This window comes from Anarhichas minor, unplaced genomic scaffold, assembly GCF_050575085.1.
Source record: "Anarhichas minor isolate MPS153535 unplaced genomic scaffold, ASM5057508v1 ptg000014l, whole genome shotgun sequence".
Classification (NCBI taxonomy): Eukaryota; Metazoa; Chordata; class Actinopteri; order Perciformes; family Anarhichadidae; genus Anarhichas; species Anarhichas minor.
In genome coordinates, this window is record NW_027466460.1 from 3,943,625 (window position 1) to 3,963,798 (window position 20,174).

Sequence of the window (20,174 nt, forward strand, 5' to 3'; positions counted from 1 at the left end):
GTAGTACGCAGTAATGCAGCTGCTATCAGCGTCCCTACATCTACCACTGAGACAGCCTGGGTACCCATAACAACGGGCAGTGGTAACGCTAGTATCCCTTTTCCTTCCACTTTAATAGAATAAAGGAAATCATGGGAATTACTCCAGGCCACTGCGGGTACAGCAGCCACAGAGTTTATGCCTCATTTGTTGACGTACATCTGGGAATATAACTGCTGACTAAAAAACCTCTAAAAAACACGTCGGGACACTTTATCTCCATCTCCACCATTTTGGTTGTCGGTGATGGAGCACATCCGGACGCCCAAGGTAACAACACTCGGCATTTCAACATCTCGCCTGCCTCCGTCCGTAACACGGCACAATGTCGATCAATTCTCTGTAAAGCATCTCCGAACTGATGGGGCAGCCTGCAGGAAGACGTCCTCTGATGGGGGACACCATGCTAGCAGGAGGCTATGTGTCCAGACGGTGGAACCCTGTTTGTTTTGTCGCTTAGCGAATACTAACATACCGTTTTCACAGGAAACATCAAATCTCTGCGAAGCTAACATTATGTGTCCGATAAATGACTCATCCATTGAATCCCTAATGTGCTCCTGTTGCCAACGTTTTTTCTGACTAAATATGGAATATGAATGTGTAATTATATTCTGCTCAACCATGATGTAGCATTGTGCTGGCAGACAGGCCATCCCCCCATCACATCACTGGTCTGACGGTGTCTATAAATATGAATTAGTTAATAGGCCTATGCAGAATCTGTACTGATACACTCACTACACAAACAAATCCTCTCAACTAGTGCAAACACAATGACCTTGATTTTCAGACACTTTAATTTGAGCTCAGTGAAATCTGTCGAGTCATGCCAGAGTGAGCAGTTACTACAGTTAAATAATGCGTGTTGTGTTCATGTGTGTGTCTTAGTTAGTGAGGAGACATATTTCCTAACTATTCATCATGTTTGATCCGAGTATTGTTCCATCTCTAATAATTTGTGCCTCTGGTAGGTGGAAAATGTGCGTCTCCTGGACCGGTCGTCAGGACAGAGAAAGGCCAGCGTCGGGACTCTCTACCTTTCTGCCACGCACACCATCTTTGTAGAAAACAACCCTGAGACACGCAAGGAGACATGGGTAAGCTGGGCACTACACTATGAGAACTACCTCTACACTTGATCTGGGTCACAGTCAAGGTGCATACATTTTATTATTAATAAGATTAATAATATGCACACTGTATTTATCTTCGTCCATCGTCACACAACAACCTGTTGTTCCTGATGAATCCTGGCTTTCTTTCTTACTTTGCTGACTCATGTCCCAGTCTAACTCTGGATTGGCTATTGGCTCCTGAATAACCTGCTTTCAAGTATTCCTCTATCCATTTATCCACCAAGAAACAGAATCTGCCTATTTGTAGATAACGATGTATCTTTATTGTTTTTCTGTTCTGTAGAACAGAAAAACAATTGCCCACATTTGTACCCTTTACATGTACGCCATGTAGCGTAGGTTTTTCTCACAACTATTCAAAGTACACGTTGGGCTCCAGACGGGAGAATAATAGAAATGCTACCCTGACAATTTAATAAAAAATATCACATATTGGAGAGAGAACTAACCCGACTAGCCTGCTAACCCAGCTACAAAATGCAACGTAAGCAAAACTCAACCAATTAATGCGTTTCATTGAAGTCAAGTGTATTTTACGCACACATCATAAATCAAATCAAAACGGATAGTTTCTTTTCAAATACAGAATTAAACACAAAAAAGTTCATTAAATCAAATAAACCACATCTCCGAGTCCAGATATAGAAATCAAATGTTCATTGAGTAATCAAAATTAAATGAGGACTCCAGGTGAATGTCAATAGTTTATGTGCAAGTGATAAGGTGCGAGTGGCATGCGCGTGTGCGTGTGTTGGGGTGTTGTAGTTCCGTTCCAAAACTAAGGGAATATATTTCAGTTCACTTCAGTTTATTTCAGGGTGTTTAAGTGTGCTAGGAGAAGAAGAAGGAGAAGCCTGGAGAGTTTCAGTTAAAGAGACTTATCTTGATGAATCCCCGAAGTTAAGGAGGCCTCAAACTGGTCCAAGCTGTAGCGGAACACGACTCTTTGTTCATGTGGAGAATTTCAGTATTAAACGCATTATTAGTAGGATTTAATAACACCCCTAGTGGTGAGTAGAAGTGTTACAATAATAAATATGTTAGTCACAATATGTTTCCATATGGAATGTATTATAGGTTTACAATATTCTTACTTATAGAGGATATTATATGTTACAGTATATTAACTCATTGAATGTATTAAATCATAGAAGTATAGTCACTGTAGGTATTAAAACACTAAGAATAGTTTTGAGGGTCAGATAGGGATTCTGAGTGAGGTGTCAGACATGCAGCAGCAAATGGAGGCGACCTCATCGATGGAGGATGGGGCCAGTGGGACGGTCAAATGCCAAGCTGACCAGCAGGACAGAGAGGAGGAGTTCAAGATGTTTTGCGAGGAGCCAAGATGTTTTGCTAAGGGATCGATAATGGGAGTGGGCAGAATTCAAATGAAGCCAATCACTAATCGCCACGGAGGGTCATTCACACGTTTTATGACAGTATCGGACACTTTCCGACTCTCAGGGGATACAAAAGACAATGTTTTAGGGAGTTTACCTCAGATCACTGCAGCTCTCATTTTCAGCTAACTGGCCGCGCCGGACTGTGAGGAGATGCGTGTATGTGGTCTCTGCTCTCGAGAACATTACTATTGATAGTTAATTCAGTTTGTAAGTGAACTTTGTGTAGTACATTAAATATTGTTTTAATTTTGGACCGGGTCCAGCTCATTCTTCTGATGCGCGTGCGCAGTAAGAAGCTCGCAGCAGAAGAGTACCTGCGGCCTGCAAGCTCCTTCATCCTTTGTTCTAACCCTAACATTCACCACCTGCTCCCGGGATCAGCATTTTCTTATTTTGAGCTTAACAGGTCCAGAAACTGAATCATACTTTCGGTAACTCCATTTAAAAACTCCCACTCCTCTCTTGGTTCTCCTCCATGTAGCTTTGGTTATTTAATTGGTTTTCCCCCCCTCCCCCAGCTCACAGGTGTGTCTCATTTATAGCCTCTCTTTCCCCACCTTCTTTTCCTGTCAGGTTGGAAAAGGGCTATTCTGTGTATTTCTGTTCTGCTACAGCCAACAGCAACCTCTCTCCTGAGGTGTAAAGCAGAACGTAGTAGTATAATACTTAATATAGTACTACTATTTGTAGTGAATGGGGAAACTGATTTAGTGTAGGCTGAGATTGTGGATAGTTCTTTGGACAACATCCTAACATTAGGATATAGATTTTTTTGTTCATTGCTTAGTTGGAAATTATTTAATTACATTTAATAAATCTAAATATGTCATTCTACAGTTCCTCCTCTTCTGTATTATTAAGGTAGAATTGCCATGATGACAGGGCACTAGGAAGCTAGCCGTTGTTGAGCTTCAGTATGATTTGAATCAAGCAGGCTGAAATCTCCATCTTGCATGTTTATATTTGTGAAAGAAAATCATCCTAACTTTTCGAAAGAGGTGCTATTACCTCATCACTATTCGTGATGACGGATTGTGTAAGTGCTGAATCTCTAGACTCAGGAAAGAATGATCTCCTCCTTCCCCATTTTAAATCTCCTGCAGGAGGTGGTGGAGGATACTGTCCTGGCCCCCTGGACCTGACTAGATAAAACAGGCATCCAGGGGTGTCAGATTTCACCCAAGGCAGAAACTCTATCAACTGGATTAGCAGAAACAAAAAAGACAGATTCCAATTAGCTTGTGTAAAAACATGACTGCAACTGTCTTCTTCTTCTTCTTCTTCTTCTTCTTCTTCTTCTGCTTCTTCTTCTTCTGCTTCTTCTGCTTCTTCTTCTTCTTCTGCTTCTTCTGCTTCTTCTTCTTCTTCAGCTTCTTCTTCTTCTGCTTCTTCTTCTTCTTCTTCACCAAACAGCATTCACTTCAGGTGAGAAAACCCCAAAAGATTCCTATTAAACTGATGTTGACATTCCTATCTGAGTAATATAGCTCACACAACAGATACACAATAATGTGACTTGTGATGAGGCTATTTATTTTAATAGTGCTGATTGATATCACTAACTTCTGTTCACATTAAAGCCCCATTAGTTATTTACAAAATGACCTGAGAGAAATAAATAGAACACTGTGTGTGTTGTGTTTGTGTGCACCTCTTTATGTTGGATAATTGGATAGCTGTGTGTCTATGGGTGTTTCAGGTGTTGCACAGTATGGTGAGCAGTGTGGAGAGGCCACCCACCATCCCTGTAGGAAGTCAGCTGATCCTGCATTGTAAGGACTTCCGGGTCTTCCAGATCCTCATTCCGCAAGAGAGAGACTGTTTGGACGTCCACACGTCATTGGTCAGATTGTCACGGCCAGGTGTGTGCGTGTATTTATGTATGTAAGTTGTTAAATGTGTGTTAGAGGGATTTCATGCACACAAGACTTGTCTGGCAGGGTGTCATGACAGGTGTGTTAGTGTAATGCTTTTACAGTATGTTAAATGTATATAGGATACTGATTTAACATGATCCTCTCCTCAGAGAAGTACAGTGAGCTGTACTGCCTGTCCTTTAATCCCAATGTGAACAAAGTGGAGAGAGAAGAGTCCTGGAACTTCATAGACCTCATGGCCGACTTCAAGAGGATGGGAGTTCCTAATAACTTGTGGGTCGCTACAGTGGCCAACAGCGAATACAGGGTCAGTCCATCTGTTACTTGTGCGTAACGTGTAGAAATGTGTGTCGGGTATAAAAGTGTTTTTTTTTTTAAAGAGGAATAGAACAACCCGTCAGTTGGGGAGTTTGACTTTGAGAAGAGAAGAGATAATGGCTACATTTATTGTGGATGATAGTGTTAGAGATGAAATATATTTCATAAAACAGGATGGACTTGAAGTGAATTTGTACCTCAACTAAAGTTATACTCTGATATACTCTGTCTATGGTTCTCTTGTTATTTGGAGTGAATTGTATCAAGGCCATTTACAAGGTCATAGATAAGATAGTACGAGTCCTCCTTCAGCACTGACTGCTTATCAGCAGCAAGCTACCTTCTCTAACATGAGGTGTATACAACAGTCCTCTCAAAGTCAGACCATAGAGTATTAACTCATTTTTAGCTGGAACGCCGCATAGCGGGGCCAGCCCTATAAACGGCAAAGTCTGTCCATGACTGATTGAGTAACACTATTAGTCGGTTGAGTGTTAGCGCTTCTCCATCGACTCCTTCAAATTAAACAGGTGCGACAGTGTTTTCACTTGCAAAATTTTACATGGGGAACAATATTTTCTAAGGTAAAGAGAAGCAGACAAGGTAGGCAATGCTCAAGACTATCTTTTCAAAGTGGTTGCCAGGCTGGCAACCAGGCATTAGCTTTTGGTTGCTGAAACTGATATTATGGTTGCCATTTTTTGTCACCTTATATTTTTTATCTGATATTTTACAAAATCTTAAGTGTCCTCAATTCCTGGTATACAAAATATCAGTAATGCAGTTCTAATGTTCTTCACAGATCCCTCCAAAATTAATCCAGCAATTCACTGGTTGCTTGTTCATCAGTTCTCTCCCTTTAAAATTTTGTTTTCTGGACCTTTGTGCTGATTCTCACCACAGATTCATTCAAGTCTTGGATTGTGAGTTCCTTAAGTGACACCGACATCAGCTTGTCCATCATTTCAGAGATGATCTCCAATCTGTCTTGATTCTGCTTAGACAGATGATCCCCTCTCACATACAGCTGAAGAGACTGGGAGAGCCAACACCATTGTGCATGAGGCTCTAAAAATATAATATCCAATATTTAAATATCATTACTTCAAAACATATTTCATAAATATTTATTTATTTTGGCGTACATGTTTTGCTGTTTGTTTTCCCTATTTATTATGTCCCTATTTGGTGGTCAAAGAACTACCAAAGGCCAAGAATTGGTTCCCAATGGCAACCAGGCAACCCTCACTGTTGAGCCCTGGTAGGTAAAATGCACAAGCATTTAGCTAGCTAAGTTAGCTAGACCAGTGGTTCTCAACTGGTCTGGCTGCGGGACCCACCATCACCCCTTAATGACAAGCCGCGACCCAAATTATATATATATATATATATTCAAGAAGTCTAAAATAAATTATGTAACAGAATTCATTTTAGAAAAGTTATTTTCACTGAATTGCCCTGCAGCTTGAAATTCAGTTCATTCAGGGTGAATTGAAAAAGCCACAATATTATATTTTTCTCATCTTCTAAAAAGAGAAATTAGTGTGGGAAAAATTCACTTATATGAGTCTGTCCAGTCAGAGTCTAATGACTCTCTGGATATTTTTCTCTTTTGGAAATCGTCCTATGATTTGACTTTCGCAACTAACACTTTAATAGTCCTGCTCTGCTCTCTATATCCTCGTGTCTCCCCCGTGTGTCACGGTATGTGTACATCTCACTCAAATCAGGAAACTTGTCAGAATGCCCATATTTGATTGGCTGAGCTTTATCACGTGATGTGATTCACAACGCATTGGTCGGTGTTTTTCCTGCACCGCTGAACAAGTGCGGTAAATGCTGGAATAATTCCTCTGCATAAAAAATGCCCTTCAGAATAAGATTTAAATTTATTATTTTTTGTCAGGCAAAGGCCCGCGGTCACTGAAAACGGGTCCGCGACCCAAAAGTGGGTCCCACCAGTTGAGAATCACTGAGCTAGACTATATGAGCATAACATCTTGACTGATAGAATAATGTAGCCTAAATGAATGTGATTTCCTAGGTGTTGTTAGTAATCGGTTATTACTATCTCTGAAACGTCCCTCTATTGCTGTTTGTATTCCTTGAAAGACAGAGGAGGACAGAAGACCTCAGGAAGGGACAGATGAGGAGAAAGAAGCAGGAGACAAGGATAAGAAAGTGTACAGACAAGGGAAACAAGAGAGAAGAGGAAAGAGAGAAAGATTAAACAAGCTCACAAAAAACTTCCAAAGATAGGAAGTTACGTTGTGACCCAAATTAGCCTGAAAAACAAAGGTTGTACTATACTTAAAATGGTTACGTTTTAGAAAAATGTCTGCATTTTTGTCAGTACTATATTCTTCACATCATCAGGAGGGTTTTACAGCAAGGGGCAGACATTTTACTCAAACATAGCTCAACCATGTCATTTGTTATGCTACTTCAGTACACTTTAAGAACAAATATTACTGGGACCAGCACAGAAAATTGCACAAGCATTTAATGTCCAAGAATTGACATTATAGACAGCCTGACTACCCGTGTACCAATTTGACTACAATTTTTAGCACATTGATCATACACTGTCTAGGTTTTCACCTAGTCTTGTTCAGCTCAGTCTAGCTTTAGACTTTATATTATTACATTATATTCACTATGCTGGTGGACTTCATATAGAATGCATATTCGCAAAACTTGTTTAAATATTAAATTAAGAAAATATAATTAAATAGTTGGTTATATATTAATCAGGAATAGCCACTCCTGTTCCATAAAGGAATAGTTTAAACACTTGTCTTTCTTAAAATGAGTTTAAGATAGATAGGTCAATGGTATGGTCAATTTCAAATGTTAAGTGATTATGTCCATGATATTGTTGTAATGTCCCATTACTGCACATTATGACCCAAGTTTAGCACAAGGACTGTACTTACTGGTCCTTGCCAAGAAATAGTCTAACATGTAACCTCCTGTAGAAAGTTCCACAAACAAGATACAACACATTAATTAGTGAGCTGCAGAGGTGCTGGTAGACATATTGTGTTGCCTTTGGACAGAACTAAGCTTACCGTTGGCGCTAGCTACATATATTGCTTGTAGACTTAAGAGTGGTATTGATATTCTCATCTTATTCTCAGCAAGAAAGTCAATAAGCGTATTTCCCAAAATGTTGAATGTTTCATTTAAAGTGATGTCATTGAAACCACACATTGTGACTCCTCTTCACTAACATCATTATAAACAGAAAGGAGAAAGTGATGCTCTTGATGTTTGTTTGGAATGATAGAATAAAGACTTCTAACATGCATATGGCTGTTCATCCCCCCAAACCAAGTCTGAAAGCCTTCAATAGTCAAGAATATACGTATATTCATAACATCACTGTACTATAATACATTACTCAGAAGCCGTTCAAATGCTGGTAATTGTGGTAAAAAATACATTAAGTTGCAGAGTGACCATTCAGGGAATGTATAGTAAGGACTTTATTAATGAATAAGTTTGGCAATATTTTGTACTTTATTGTCAACAAATGCCATGAAAAGACCCAGACTGTTTTTGACATGTTTTTTGTCAGCTTTATCCTTTAGCCTTACACTAGATTTGACTGCCATCCAAAATAACTCTTAATATACGTGGTGGACAGAACATAATTCAGAAATAACAGTTTCTGATGTGTATCAAACTTGTGTGTGTGTTTGTCCTCTCCCAGGTTTGTGATACGTACCCATCACAGCTGTTTGTTCCAAAGTCGGCCACATCCGCCATCATCGTGGGCAGCTCAAGGTTCAGGAGTCGAGGACGATTCCCTGCTCTGTCCTACTTCCACCAGGACACACTGGTCAGTGTGATGCGCACACACACAGGAATAATCATGTGTGTATATCTTTTGAAAGATTGAACCGTTAACTTACCCTTTAAGTAAGAGTTGAGTTGAGTATACAACAGAATTATCCAGATCATCAAAATCAAAATAAGTTTGGAATCAGTGATGTTTTTTCTAATTTCGACTTTTCTACTGATCCAAATGGAAACATTGACCACATCTGGACTAGTAAAATGTGTAATGTGATAAAGATTATGATGTTTCATTGTCATCCAGGCAGCAGTGTGTCGGTGTAGTCAGCCACTGTCCGGCTTCAGTGGACGCTGCCAGGAGGATGAGATGATGCTGCAGGTTGTGATGAAGTCCAACCCTGGCAGTGACTACATCTATGTGGTGGACACCAGGCCAAAGGTATCTTCTCCCCCCACTCTCTTCGTCACTCACACATCCAAGTATTACAAGTTAATAATATGAATATACAATAGAGCTATATACACAATATACAATAAACATATTCGTATTGAACCGTTCGATACGAGGCTCACGGTTCGGTACACATTACGAACTGAACAATATGTTTGAATAATACTATTGCATTTATGCAGAAGCTTAAATTGTGGATATAAATAAATATATCTCTCGGTGGAGCCACTGTGCTCAACATGGCAACCCACCCGACGTAACAGACAACATGCTGTCTGACACTCCCACCACGTAACAGACAACGTGCTGTCTGACACTCCCACCACGTAACAGACAACGTGCAGTCTGACACTCCCACCACGTAACAGACAACATGCAGTCTGACACTCCCACCACGTAACAGACAACGTGCTGTCTGACACTCCAACCACATAACAGACAACGTGCTGTCTGACACTCCAACCACGTAACAGACAACGTGCTGTCTGACACTCCAACCACGTAACAGACAACGTGCTGTCTGACACTCTCATCACGTAACAGACAATGTGCTGTCTGACACTCCCACCACGGAAGAACAACATTCTACTCTGGTGAGCCATGTTTGTTCTGGGAGGCTATGCTAAACTAGCTTAGCAAGAAAACCAACAGCAGGACACACGCTACAAACTCTCCCCGCAACATTTAGGTAGCTACTCCCTACTGATTCAAACAGGGCTAAAGGTATATTTATAGCCATGGATATGAGACCTACTCTGGAGTGGAAAACCAGGCTGTACGAACATGCTTAATGCTATTGAGCCCCGTGACACTACTCAATCACGAGCCCATTTCACCAAACCATAATTCCTGCTTTGTAAAAGAAAACTGTAGCATGAACGGCTCCTGCCCCGTGTCTAAGCGGGGAAGGATTATGCAACTAACACGGTGGTAACTCCGTCGGCTGTCCCACCTGAAAGGATATACGTACGTTCCTCTTGGAGGTGTCGGAACAATACCTTCGGCCTTTTATCTCACCCCGTAGCTGATTGTTAGGATTTCGGAATTATTGTCTTTCTGAAAGTCTTTTACGGCTATACGCCCTAGGCGCTTTCAGTAGGATGTAACCCTAACACCCAGTGTGAATAGTTATGTACATCGTCTATACTTTACTATTGCCTATTGTGAACATTCTCACCATTTTATGACTAACACTGCAAAGTCTTCACCCAGGGTACTCACCTTTAAGTTCCTCTGGTAGTTTCAGTCATCACATCTTATCACACCGTTAACGGACAGGGGAAGAGGGTTAAATTGTTCTAAAGGACCAGAATACTTTGTTTGGCTTCAGACACTTACAAATGGTAAGGCCGTGGTTTTATTAAAGTTTTTCACACAATCACATACTACAATTTCAATTCAATGAAACAGTCTCTGTGCTACAATAACTAATTCTAACACTCCTACTGTAATAACTTTTTCATCTTAATCAGCTTTCACTGATTTGCTATGAGGTATAATCCAGTCACTCTGGAATGCTCCCCCTTTTTTCTCTTCTCTCAGTCTCTGCTCTGCTGTTTTCCTGCATGTTTTGCAGGCTCTCTCAGTCCGCTCTCTCTGTGAGTTTTTTCTTTTTCCTTTTTTTCATGCTGTCCTCTGATAGCAGAAAGGTCTTCTGTCCCCCTATAAGTGGGTAAGACAGCAGAAGGGTCTTCTTGTCCTCACTTCCTAGGGGGTAAGCCCCCTAAGTGTCTATTCAAGAAGTCTGTCCCACTCTCTAGTTGGGGAAAAGCCCAAACTCACAGTTTCTCTGCTTCTTTTTATGCTGATAAAAAGCTGGCACCTCCTTCAGGTTCATGAGTCACTCACACATGAGTCCTCCTCTTTCTAAGTCAGACACAGAATGTAACTGGTGTGATCCTGTTCAGAAGAGGAAGGATTGTATAAGTTTTGAGTGACTATTTTATATAAGGCGTCTATGCAGTTTATATGGTTAATCACGTCTATCAAAAAAACAAACAAGTTATAGGTTTAATCACTTCTATCATGAATTAAAACAGTTTATATGTTTAATGGTTATACTTTGAATCAAAAAGGTTACAGGTTATTATAGTTATACTGTTATGCTTTCATACTTTTCTACGATCTTTCAACAAAACAAAAGCCCAAACAGACTGCCGCTCTGACAACAGACGGCCGGATGTCACAGACTACACAAAGCTAGCTGACTGTAACGACACATTACCTCACTACTGAATGGAGATGAAGAGCCATGTTCTTCAGACACGCCCCCTTGAGAGTGTCACCAGCGAGGATTTGGCATTTCTACTTTTTTGCTGTATTGGAAACGTACCGAACCGTGGCACCACTGTATCGTATTGAACCGAACCGAGAATTTTGTGAACCGTTACACCCCTAAAATATATATATATATATATATATACAGTATATATATATATATGAGCTAATATTCACATACAGTACTGTGTGTGTGTGTGTGTGTGTGTGTGTGTGTGTGTGTATGTGTGTGTGTGTGTGTGTGTGTGTGTGTGTGTGTCCAGCTGAATGCCATGGCAAATCGAGCAGCAGGTAAAGGCTACGAGAACGAGGACCACTACACCAACATCAAGCTGCAGTTCATTGGCATCGAAAACATCCACGTAATGAGAAGCAGCCAGCAGAAAATTATTGACGGTGTGTGCGTGTGTCCAGAACAAATTATACAAAGATGCAGCACGAGATGGAAAACAGAAAACAGCTATTTTCAAGTTATCACACAGATCTGCTATCAGTAAATAATTCAGACTTTCTCTAATAGCATCTCTCCTCATTTTCCTGTGTGTCTCTCTGTTCCATGCAGTGGGCGAGATGAGATCTCCGTCCATGACTGACTTCCTGTATGGTCTGGAGAACTCTGGTTGGCTCAAACATATTAAAGCCATACTGGATGCGGGGCTCTTCATAGCAAGAGTGTGTACTCAGACAGACATACACAAACCCACACACAGGCAGGCGCTCAGACAGACACACTCTCACAGCTACCACAAATATTTCTATAATCTGTCTAAGAACGTATAAAACCTAGGTGTAAATACAACAAAGAATCAATGATGATCTTTTCAAGCTTTATAGATTAACAGTTGGTGACTATATGCATCATCATGCTATTACGGAAATGGTCACAACATAATCAAATTCTCTTGAGGCAGCACACATTTTAGGAAACTGAAAGATGGTGAGAAAGCAAAATTAGGTGTTTACTGCTAGGTACAGTGTGTAGTATTTTGGGGGATCTATTAGCAGAAATGGAATATAATATTCACAACTATGTTTCCATTAGTGTATCATCACCTGTAACTAATAATCGTGTTTTAGTTAGCTTAGAATGGGCCATTCCTATCAACATAGGGAGCGGGTCCTCTGCACAGTGTCCACCGTGTTGCACCGCTTTTTTTCTACAGTAGGCCAGAAGGAACAAACCAAATACTGGCTCCAGAGAGAGCCTTTTGCATTTTTATGTTACCTGAAGGCCATTGTAGTTCTCCGACACTCTGCGGTAACGTGAGCCACAGAGTGCAAAACTATGCTACTTCCAGCCACTGTCGGACTTCCATTGCTCCTTAAGTAGTGTCATTGTGGTAAGGATGGCCAACGGCTTTACTATGGTTTTGCACTCAGACGCTCACTTTACGGCAGTTCTGGAAAGGTAGGAGTACTCGGAGGGGTAGTTAGTTACCACTAGATGCCACCAAATCCTGCACACTGCCCATTTAAATGGCAAAAGAAGGCAACGGGAAATACATTCCCTGTTGTGTAAACCAGTGATGCATTGTCAGCTGTCAATGTACTCAAGCTACATAATAAAGATACGCAACAACAAGACTGTTGTAAATCCAAGATGAAAAGCCAATAAAGGTGACACATGGCATATTAGTTATAAGACAGTAGTCTACAATAAGTTACATAAACAATTTTTCATTTTCTATTTTCAGTATAATTTAATATGATTGATTAATAGTATCTATTTATCCATTCATTGTTTAGTCTACAAAATATGAAAATAAGAATTAAATAATAATAATAAAAAAAACATTGCAGGGACCAAGCTTGAAAATTGTTTGCTACTGTGATAGCTTGCAGTCAAATGCTTTCTCATATTATATTATTATATGTTTTAGAGTCCCAAAGATCCACTACTCAAGCTTGATGTTTTTAAATACAGGGCTGTTTTTGGTCTGAATGCCTGGTCAGGTTGCTGCTGTAGTTTAACTGCTCTCTCCCTCTCTCCCTTTAGGCAGTGGCCGATGAAGGTGTCAGTGTGTTGGTTCACTGTTCAGATGGCTGGGACAGGACGGCCCAGGCCTGCTCTGTAGCCAGTATCCTGTTGGACCCATACTACAGAACCATCAAAGGACTCATGGTAACACACACACAATACTGACAATTCTTATTTGAAGACCATCTCAGTTCTCATCTCTGATTCTTGCTCTCTCATTCTCCTCCCTTCCTTTCCATCTCTTCCTCTCCTGTCTCCTAGGTGCTGATAGAGAGAGACTGGGTCTCCTTCGGACACAAGTTCTCCCACAGGTAACTGTGGTCGTCTGACTTAAACAGACTACAAACAACAGTGTCTGTAACATCATTACAATAATTATTCTTACTTTATTTTGAAAGACTACAATAAAACTAGTTTCATGCAATGGATAAACAGAAAGTTTATATCTCTTTTTGTTAGTTGTTAATGGGTCAGTCCTGTGATAGTCTGGCATCCTTTCCAAGGTTTACCCCACCTCTCGCTCAATGTCAGCTGGGATCAGCTCCATCCTGTAAAGCAGTGGTTCTCAAACTTTTTCTGTCACGCCCCACTTTGGAGGAAGAAAAATGTTCATGCCCCACCGCCCCAACAAAATTGTAACAAAATGGTCCATGTTGAACTTCTATTGAAATAACAACATTTTGACTCCTCCATCTGTGCTTTTTCAAATAATAGAATAAAGAAAATTGCAATCACTTTCAAGTAAACCAGATTGCTCCATCAGACAAAAACAAATAAAATGTGCAATCACTTTGTTAGAACAATGCAAATGAAGTTCTATCTGTGCAAAAAATAACTAATATTTGGCAAGAAAATAGCTTATTGTGGCTGCAATTAACCTGTTTTTCACTGAATATATTTTCAAGATAATAATAAAGTGCAACCTGTGAAAAACTAAACAAAACAAGTTCAAATATTTGGGAATAAAGAGTTTTACACTGCATATCCTTTCAAAACAACAATAACGTGCAACCTGTGCAAAACAAAATTAGTGCAGATATGTGTGAGCCATCAAGTTTTATCAGTATTATCAGTATTAGTGGCTGCAATGAGCCTGCTTTCCACTACAAATCTTTTGAAAACGGGGTTGCAGACTTGATACGGCCACTCTCAATTCATGCTCAATATTGAGCTTAGATCTGAATTTTGTTTTGAGAGAGGCAACAGCAGAAAAGCCAATCTCACAAAGGTAGGATGTGGCAAAGGGACGCAGAATGCCCACAGCCCTCTGTCCGATGACGATGAGTGGATGCTCCCTCTCCACACCAAGCCAGAACTCACTCAGTGTTTGAGCTGTAAACCTCAGCCTCCGGGTAGAGTCGGATGTCATCTCGATAATGTCTCTTCATTTTGCACACTAAGCTACACATGTGAGTCGTCAAGGATCTTGGCCGCCATGCATGCGCAACCGTAACCTGTTAACGGCGTAACGTAAACATTTACCCGACAGTACAGGCATTTCGCCATGTATTTATTAATGACTTAGTTTTATGTCCGTGTACTTTGTATTTTTGTAATATGTGAAGTTCTCAATAAAGTTCTTGAAATAAAAAAATGCTGCATTTCCCCCTGCGCCCCACATGTAATACCACAGTTTGAGAAATACTGCTGTAAAGGATGATTACAAATAATGGATAAATGGACATAAATCACATATCCAAAATACCATACCCAAAGTAGAGAAAAAATAAATACAAAAAGTAGAACAATTTATTAAAGAGAGAGGGAGAATAGCACATTTTTAGGTTGAAATGACCTATAGCCTTCTACAGCTCTTACATGACAAACTCTGCAAACATACCTTCCACAACAACATGTTATAATCACCACTTTATGATCTAAGTTTCTTTTTTGAATGAAAAAACATCCACCTATGAATTCCAGTTTTTTCACATTTCCATATTTACCTGTCAATGTTGACATTGAAAGCCTAGCAAAACGGTCTGGCTGGAAGACTTCTAATGTGAACGATCTGCTGCAATCATGATTGCTTTTCATCAATTGGGAAAAACAGAAAAGTAAAGAACATGGATGTTCTTAAGAGAGCTGCAGGTTCTTATAATGCATCCCTTCACCGGAATTTATTGATGAATGAAAACAGTATTTCTGTTAGAGAAGAGAAAACAAGAGCAGCAGTGTGGTTTGTATGTTTCACTGAAGAAAATATAAATAATACAGAATTTATCAAGACAAAACATAAACATGGAGGAAGTTTTGAGTTTACATTAATGGGAAATCAAGTGGGAATATAAACCTATCTTTAATCTGCCTGTACAAAATAAAGGACAGTTTTTTTCTCTCATTGAGATAAATAATAAAGGCCACTATTTGAGAATTTACAGTAATAAACAAACTTCCATTATTCGTTTTCACCATTTCTCTTTTTATTAATAAGCTTGTCTTGCAGTTATTCTAAAATAATGCTTAATAGCTAGACTTTTGTTATTATTCCCATGAACAATGAAGTTCTTAGCCAACAGTGTTGTTTTTATTTGGTTGTTTTAATAAATGTGGTGAAAGCTATGTATAATAATTTGTACCTTACCTTGAACTGAGATTAACTTGTTTCTTGTACATTAATTGAATTACTTGTGAAAGTTTTGGTAAAATTGGATTTGACAAAAGCCCAAACATAATATTTCACATACCCGTTGAAAGTTACCAGAGCTCAAAGTGACAGTCGTCATACTGCTAATATTTCATGAGGATGTGAAATTGAGCAAGTAAATCTTAACATTTGTGATGCCCTGACCACTGCTAATCACTTATTGTTACTGAACAAATAAGTAAATTTAAGTTTTCATTATATTAATATAATTATTTATTGTCCTTTCAATGTCAAATGTCCTCTTTCTTGTTCCTGGAGGAACTGTACAGCACTGAAGTGTGTCTTATCCAGCTCTTTAGAATTGAGACTGTTTTATCTTCATGTATGTCTGTTCAATATTTAATAAATAATTTGTTTTTTTTGAAGGGTGTGTAGTGTGATGGACAGTTAAGACGGAGCTGTGTCCCTACAGGTACTCCCACCTGGATGGAGATCCCAAAGAGGTGTCTCCTGTCATCGATCAGTTTCTGGAGTGTGTGTGGCAACTGTCTGAGCAGTTTCCGTGCGCCTTTGAGTTCAACGAGCGCTTCCTCATTGCCATACACACACACATCTACTCCTGTCAGTATGGGACCTTCCTGGGCAACTGCCAGAAGGAACGTAGGGACATGAGGTTGGACACACAGTGTGTGTGTGTGTGTGTGTGTGTGTGTGTGTGTGTGTGTGTGTGTGTGTGTGTTTGTTTGTGTGTGTGTATATATATATATATATATATATATATAAATACACACACACACATATATATATATATATACAGATATTTATTCACACTTCTATACTTGACCCTGATGTTTTATTGTTTATCTCATTATTAACTTCTTATGCACTTTTTTGGTTTATCAAGGACTGTCACAGTGTATAGCCATAAAAGGTCAAAAGGAATCACAGTTATAACAGAACAACAAGTTAAATTAAGATGCTTTGAGCAAACAGTACTGTGTAACCTCCAGTTCTGCAGAGTGAATCCAATGCGGAAGTGTCTGAAACTTGCATTCTCTCTACTTGCCATCAGGGGGCGGCTCCTCTGGCTGCAAAAATAAGTCTTAATTGTATAGAAGTCGATGAGAAAATGGCTCTACTTCTTACTTGATTTATTTCCTGAGTTAATGGTCTCGATCGCTCGTTTCAAGTCTTTTTCAATACAGCATGATGTTCTTTTAGTAAATTATGGTGTCTCTGCGTCATTCCTGTCAGTCCAAATATGGTAACTTCCGTTCATGGTTGCAAAAAGCCAAGATGGCGATGGTCAAATCGCCAAACTCAAGGCTTTAAATTGGCAGTCCACCAACCAATGGGTAATGTCACAATGATTATGGTCGCTTCTTATATTCAGTTTATGTGTGTCACCTTATTTATGACACAGGACAGTAACATCCACCACATAATCCATTCACAGTCTGGATGTGTGCCAGCTTTTTCATTTTGTCAGAGGGAACAGAGTGCTGACCCTTACTGTGACTAAGGCTGAGTATATATTCACATCCAGATTCACATTTAGAAGATTGATTGTTGTATTTTTAGAAGGTGTCATGATTTTGAGTAACTTTGAGCCACCCATCATGTGTTTGTAATGGTGGATACACTGAGAAGATAACTCATTTGTGACAGAAATCACATACAAATGTAGGCTAGATGATTTCATACAGCCATTATAAGCAGTGCAGCATCATGTTGACTGCATTGTTGGTTGATGTGTGTGTTGTTTGACTGCAGGCTCCATGAACGCAGTCATTCTGTGTGGCCTCAGCTGTGGAAGGACAGAGCCGAGTACACCAACCCTCTGTACAAGGACGAGTTGAGCCAGAGTCAGGGCGTCCTGAGACCCAACACCACCCCGTACTGCTTCAAGTGAGCTGCTGCAGCCAACTGACACCACATAATTGTATTCTGCCACAGAAAGCTAAATGTATTCTTGGTTCAGTAGTGTATGATAAATATGTAGTGGTACAAATTCAAATTTGTGTTGAGTTATACAATACATTTTATACATGTATATTTTTTTGGTCAAACATTAGGCCAGAAAACATTAAACGGCTTAAAAAGTCTTACATTTATTTTTCTGATCCTTGTGTCCAGAATGTGGAAGGGTCTTTATAACCACGTGGAGAAATCAATGCCTCCTCGCCAGTCACCTGCCGACTTCCTGTCTGCTGTGAGGGAGGAGTCCCATCAGCTGGAGGAGGAGCTAACCAATCACCAGGAGGTACCGCCAGGAGGAACCGCCCACCACCACCCCCTGGGCTCCAGACAAGGCATACAAAACACAAAGACACCCCTTGCTACGACACCACCATCACCCCTATTCAACATCCGTAGCTCCAAAATGAATCTGAGAATCTGTTTAAATAAGATAATTTGAGAGATTGAGATTAAATACAATTTCTGAGCAGAAGGTCCAACTAAAATGTAGTTCTTCGCCTTTTGCCCAAATGGAAAATGAACAGCATTTATATAGTGCTTTTCTAGAAAACCCCTGAAAGCGCTTTACATTAATTAATTCACCCATTCACACACTGATGGCAGAGGCTACCATACAAGGTGCCACATGCACAATCAAACAATTTAAGGGGCTCAGTATCTTGCTCATGGACACTTTTACATTTAGACTACAGGGGCCAGGAATCAAACCACTGATTAGTGGACGACCGCTCTATCTCCTAAGCCACAGCTGCCCATATTAAACTCATAATGTCTCATTTGTGCTCTCATCCAAACAAAAGTTTAAACTGAGTTAGCACCCTAAACACCAGGCAGGCACTTCATTTTCTTTTTATCAAAAAAGTCAGTAAAGTCATTGTTAAATCTGTTAGAGGACTAATTGAAAGTGTGTACATATTTGGTTTCTCATTAGAGAATGTTAAGCCAAAGTCTGACATCCTCAGTCAAGTTTGAAGGAGACTTAGACTTGGATATTAGCAAATAAATGACAGATAATCCAAGTGAGAATGAGTTCTGTCTCTAATCACTTAAATTCAGCCATCCCCATGTCCCACCGCCTAAACCTCTGTCTCTCTATACAGTATATATATATGTATACAGTAGCTATATACAGTATATATATATACACAGTGAGAGAGGAGTTTGTCAACATTGCTGATAAATGAAACACCTGCTTGTCTTGTTGTTCTCTTGTCGCTGCAGAGGATAGCAGCCCTGACAGGGAAGCCAACCACATGGGAGAAAATCAAGGTTCCGAGGAGGAGGACTAGCCACTTGTGTCCCCTTACACAGACCCAATCAGCAGCCCCGCACAGGACAACGGACACGCCCTCTCCTCTGAACCAGCCAACCAGAAAACTCAGACCAAGGACCCCGATCTCGCCCTGCTTCTAGGGCCGCACACCCAGCTTAAGAGTACCAACCCTGATGACCTCTCCGCTTGCAGCGACCTGGAGTCGGGCGTGGCCAACCTCAGCAGCAGATCGTCCAGCGGACTCGGATGAGGCTGTCTTTACTACTGCCTGACTGGAAAAAGGTAACCCTGCCACCTGGCTGGAAGGTGAAAGAAGAAATGACGATAAATATTTCCCTCCAACACCCAGAGGGGCAGAATGTGACGAGATGGTTACGGGACTGAAAGGCGAATGGATTTTATCTCTTGTTTTTGAGCTGTAGTTTTTCTCATTCCTTCTCAGTCTAAAGGGAGTCACAGTGAATTACTGGAGGGAGAAACCTCACTGGCTGTTGTTCAGTTCCCCTTTTTGACAAAGGCACTGAAAGATCTTTCTTTTTACTTTTTTTTAAATTGTGTTGTTTTGTTGCAAATAGCCCAAAATATTATTTTTTTTATATGTGTATGTGTTTTTTAGGTGGCTCAATTTGTTTAAGGAATGCACTATTACTACTTTAAGATGGATAAATGTTCTATGAAACCAGCCTGAAATATAGTAGGACACATAGGCTTGAGGAGGGGAGTGAAACAGTCCGATGAAACACTTAAACATTTTAGTAGAACAAATTTCCTGGACTAACCTCAACATATGTCCATATTTATCATCAACAAACACGTCACCTCTTCAAGAAAATCAAAAAATAATTTACAACACCATGGAAGATTTACTGAATGATTTATTTACACCCAGTCTTCACTCCTCCTCAGTGTAAACTAATATGTGTTATTATAGTCATAAAGTCATACAATTATTTTCTCCCATCTCTCCTTGAGTTTCTTGAGCTATAACTTACTTATTCCACAGTTTGGACCAAGTTAGGTGTGAGGGGCCACTGGTAAAGTTCTACAA

At 40.0% G+C, this 20,174-nt stretch overlaps 1 pseudogene; it reads left to right on the forward strand.

The window, feature by feature from the left end:
* The first annotated feature begins 285 nt into the window (after positions 1 to 285).
* On the forward strand, positions 286 to 20,011 carry LOC142949973 (phosphatidylinositol-3-phosphate phosphatase MTMR7-like; annotated as a pseudogene).
* The last annotated feature ends 163 nt before the right edge of the window (positions 20,012 to 20,174 follow it).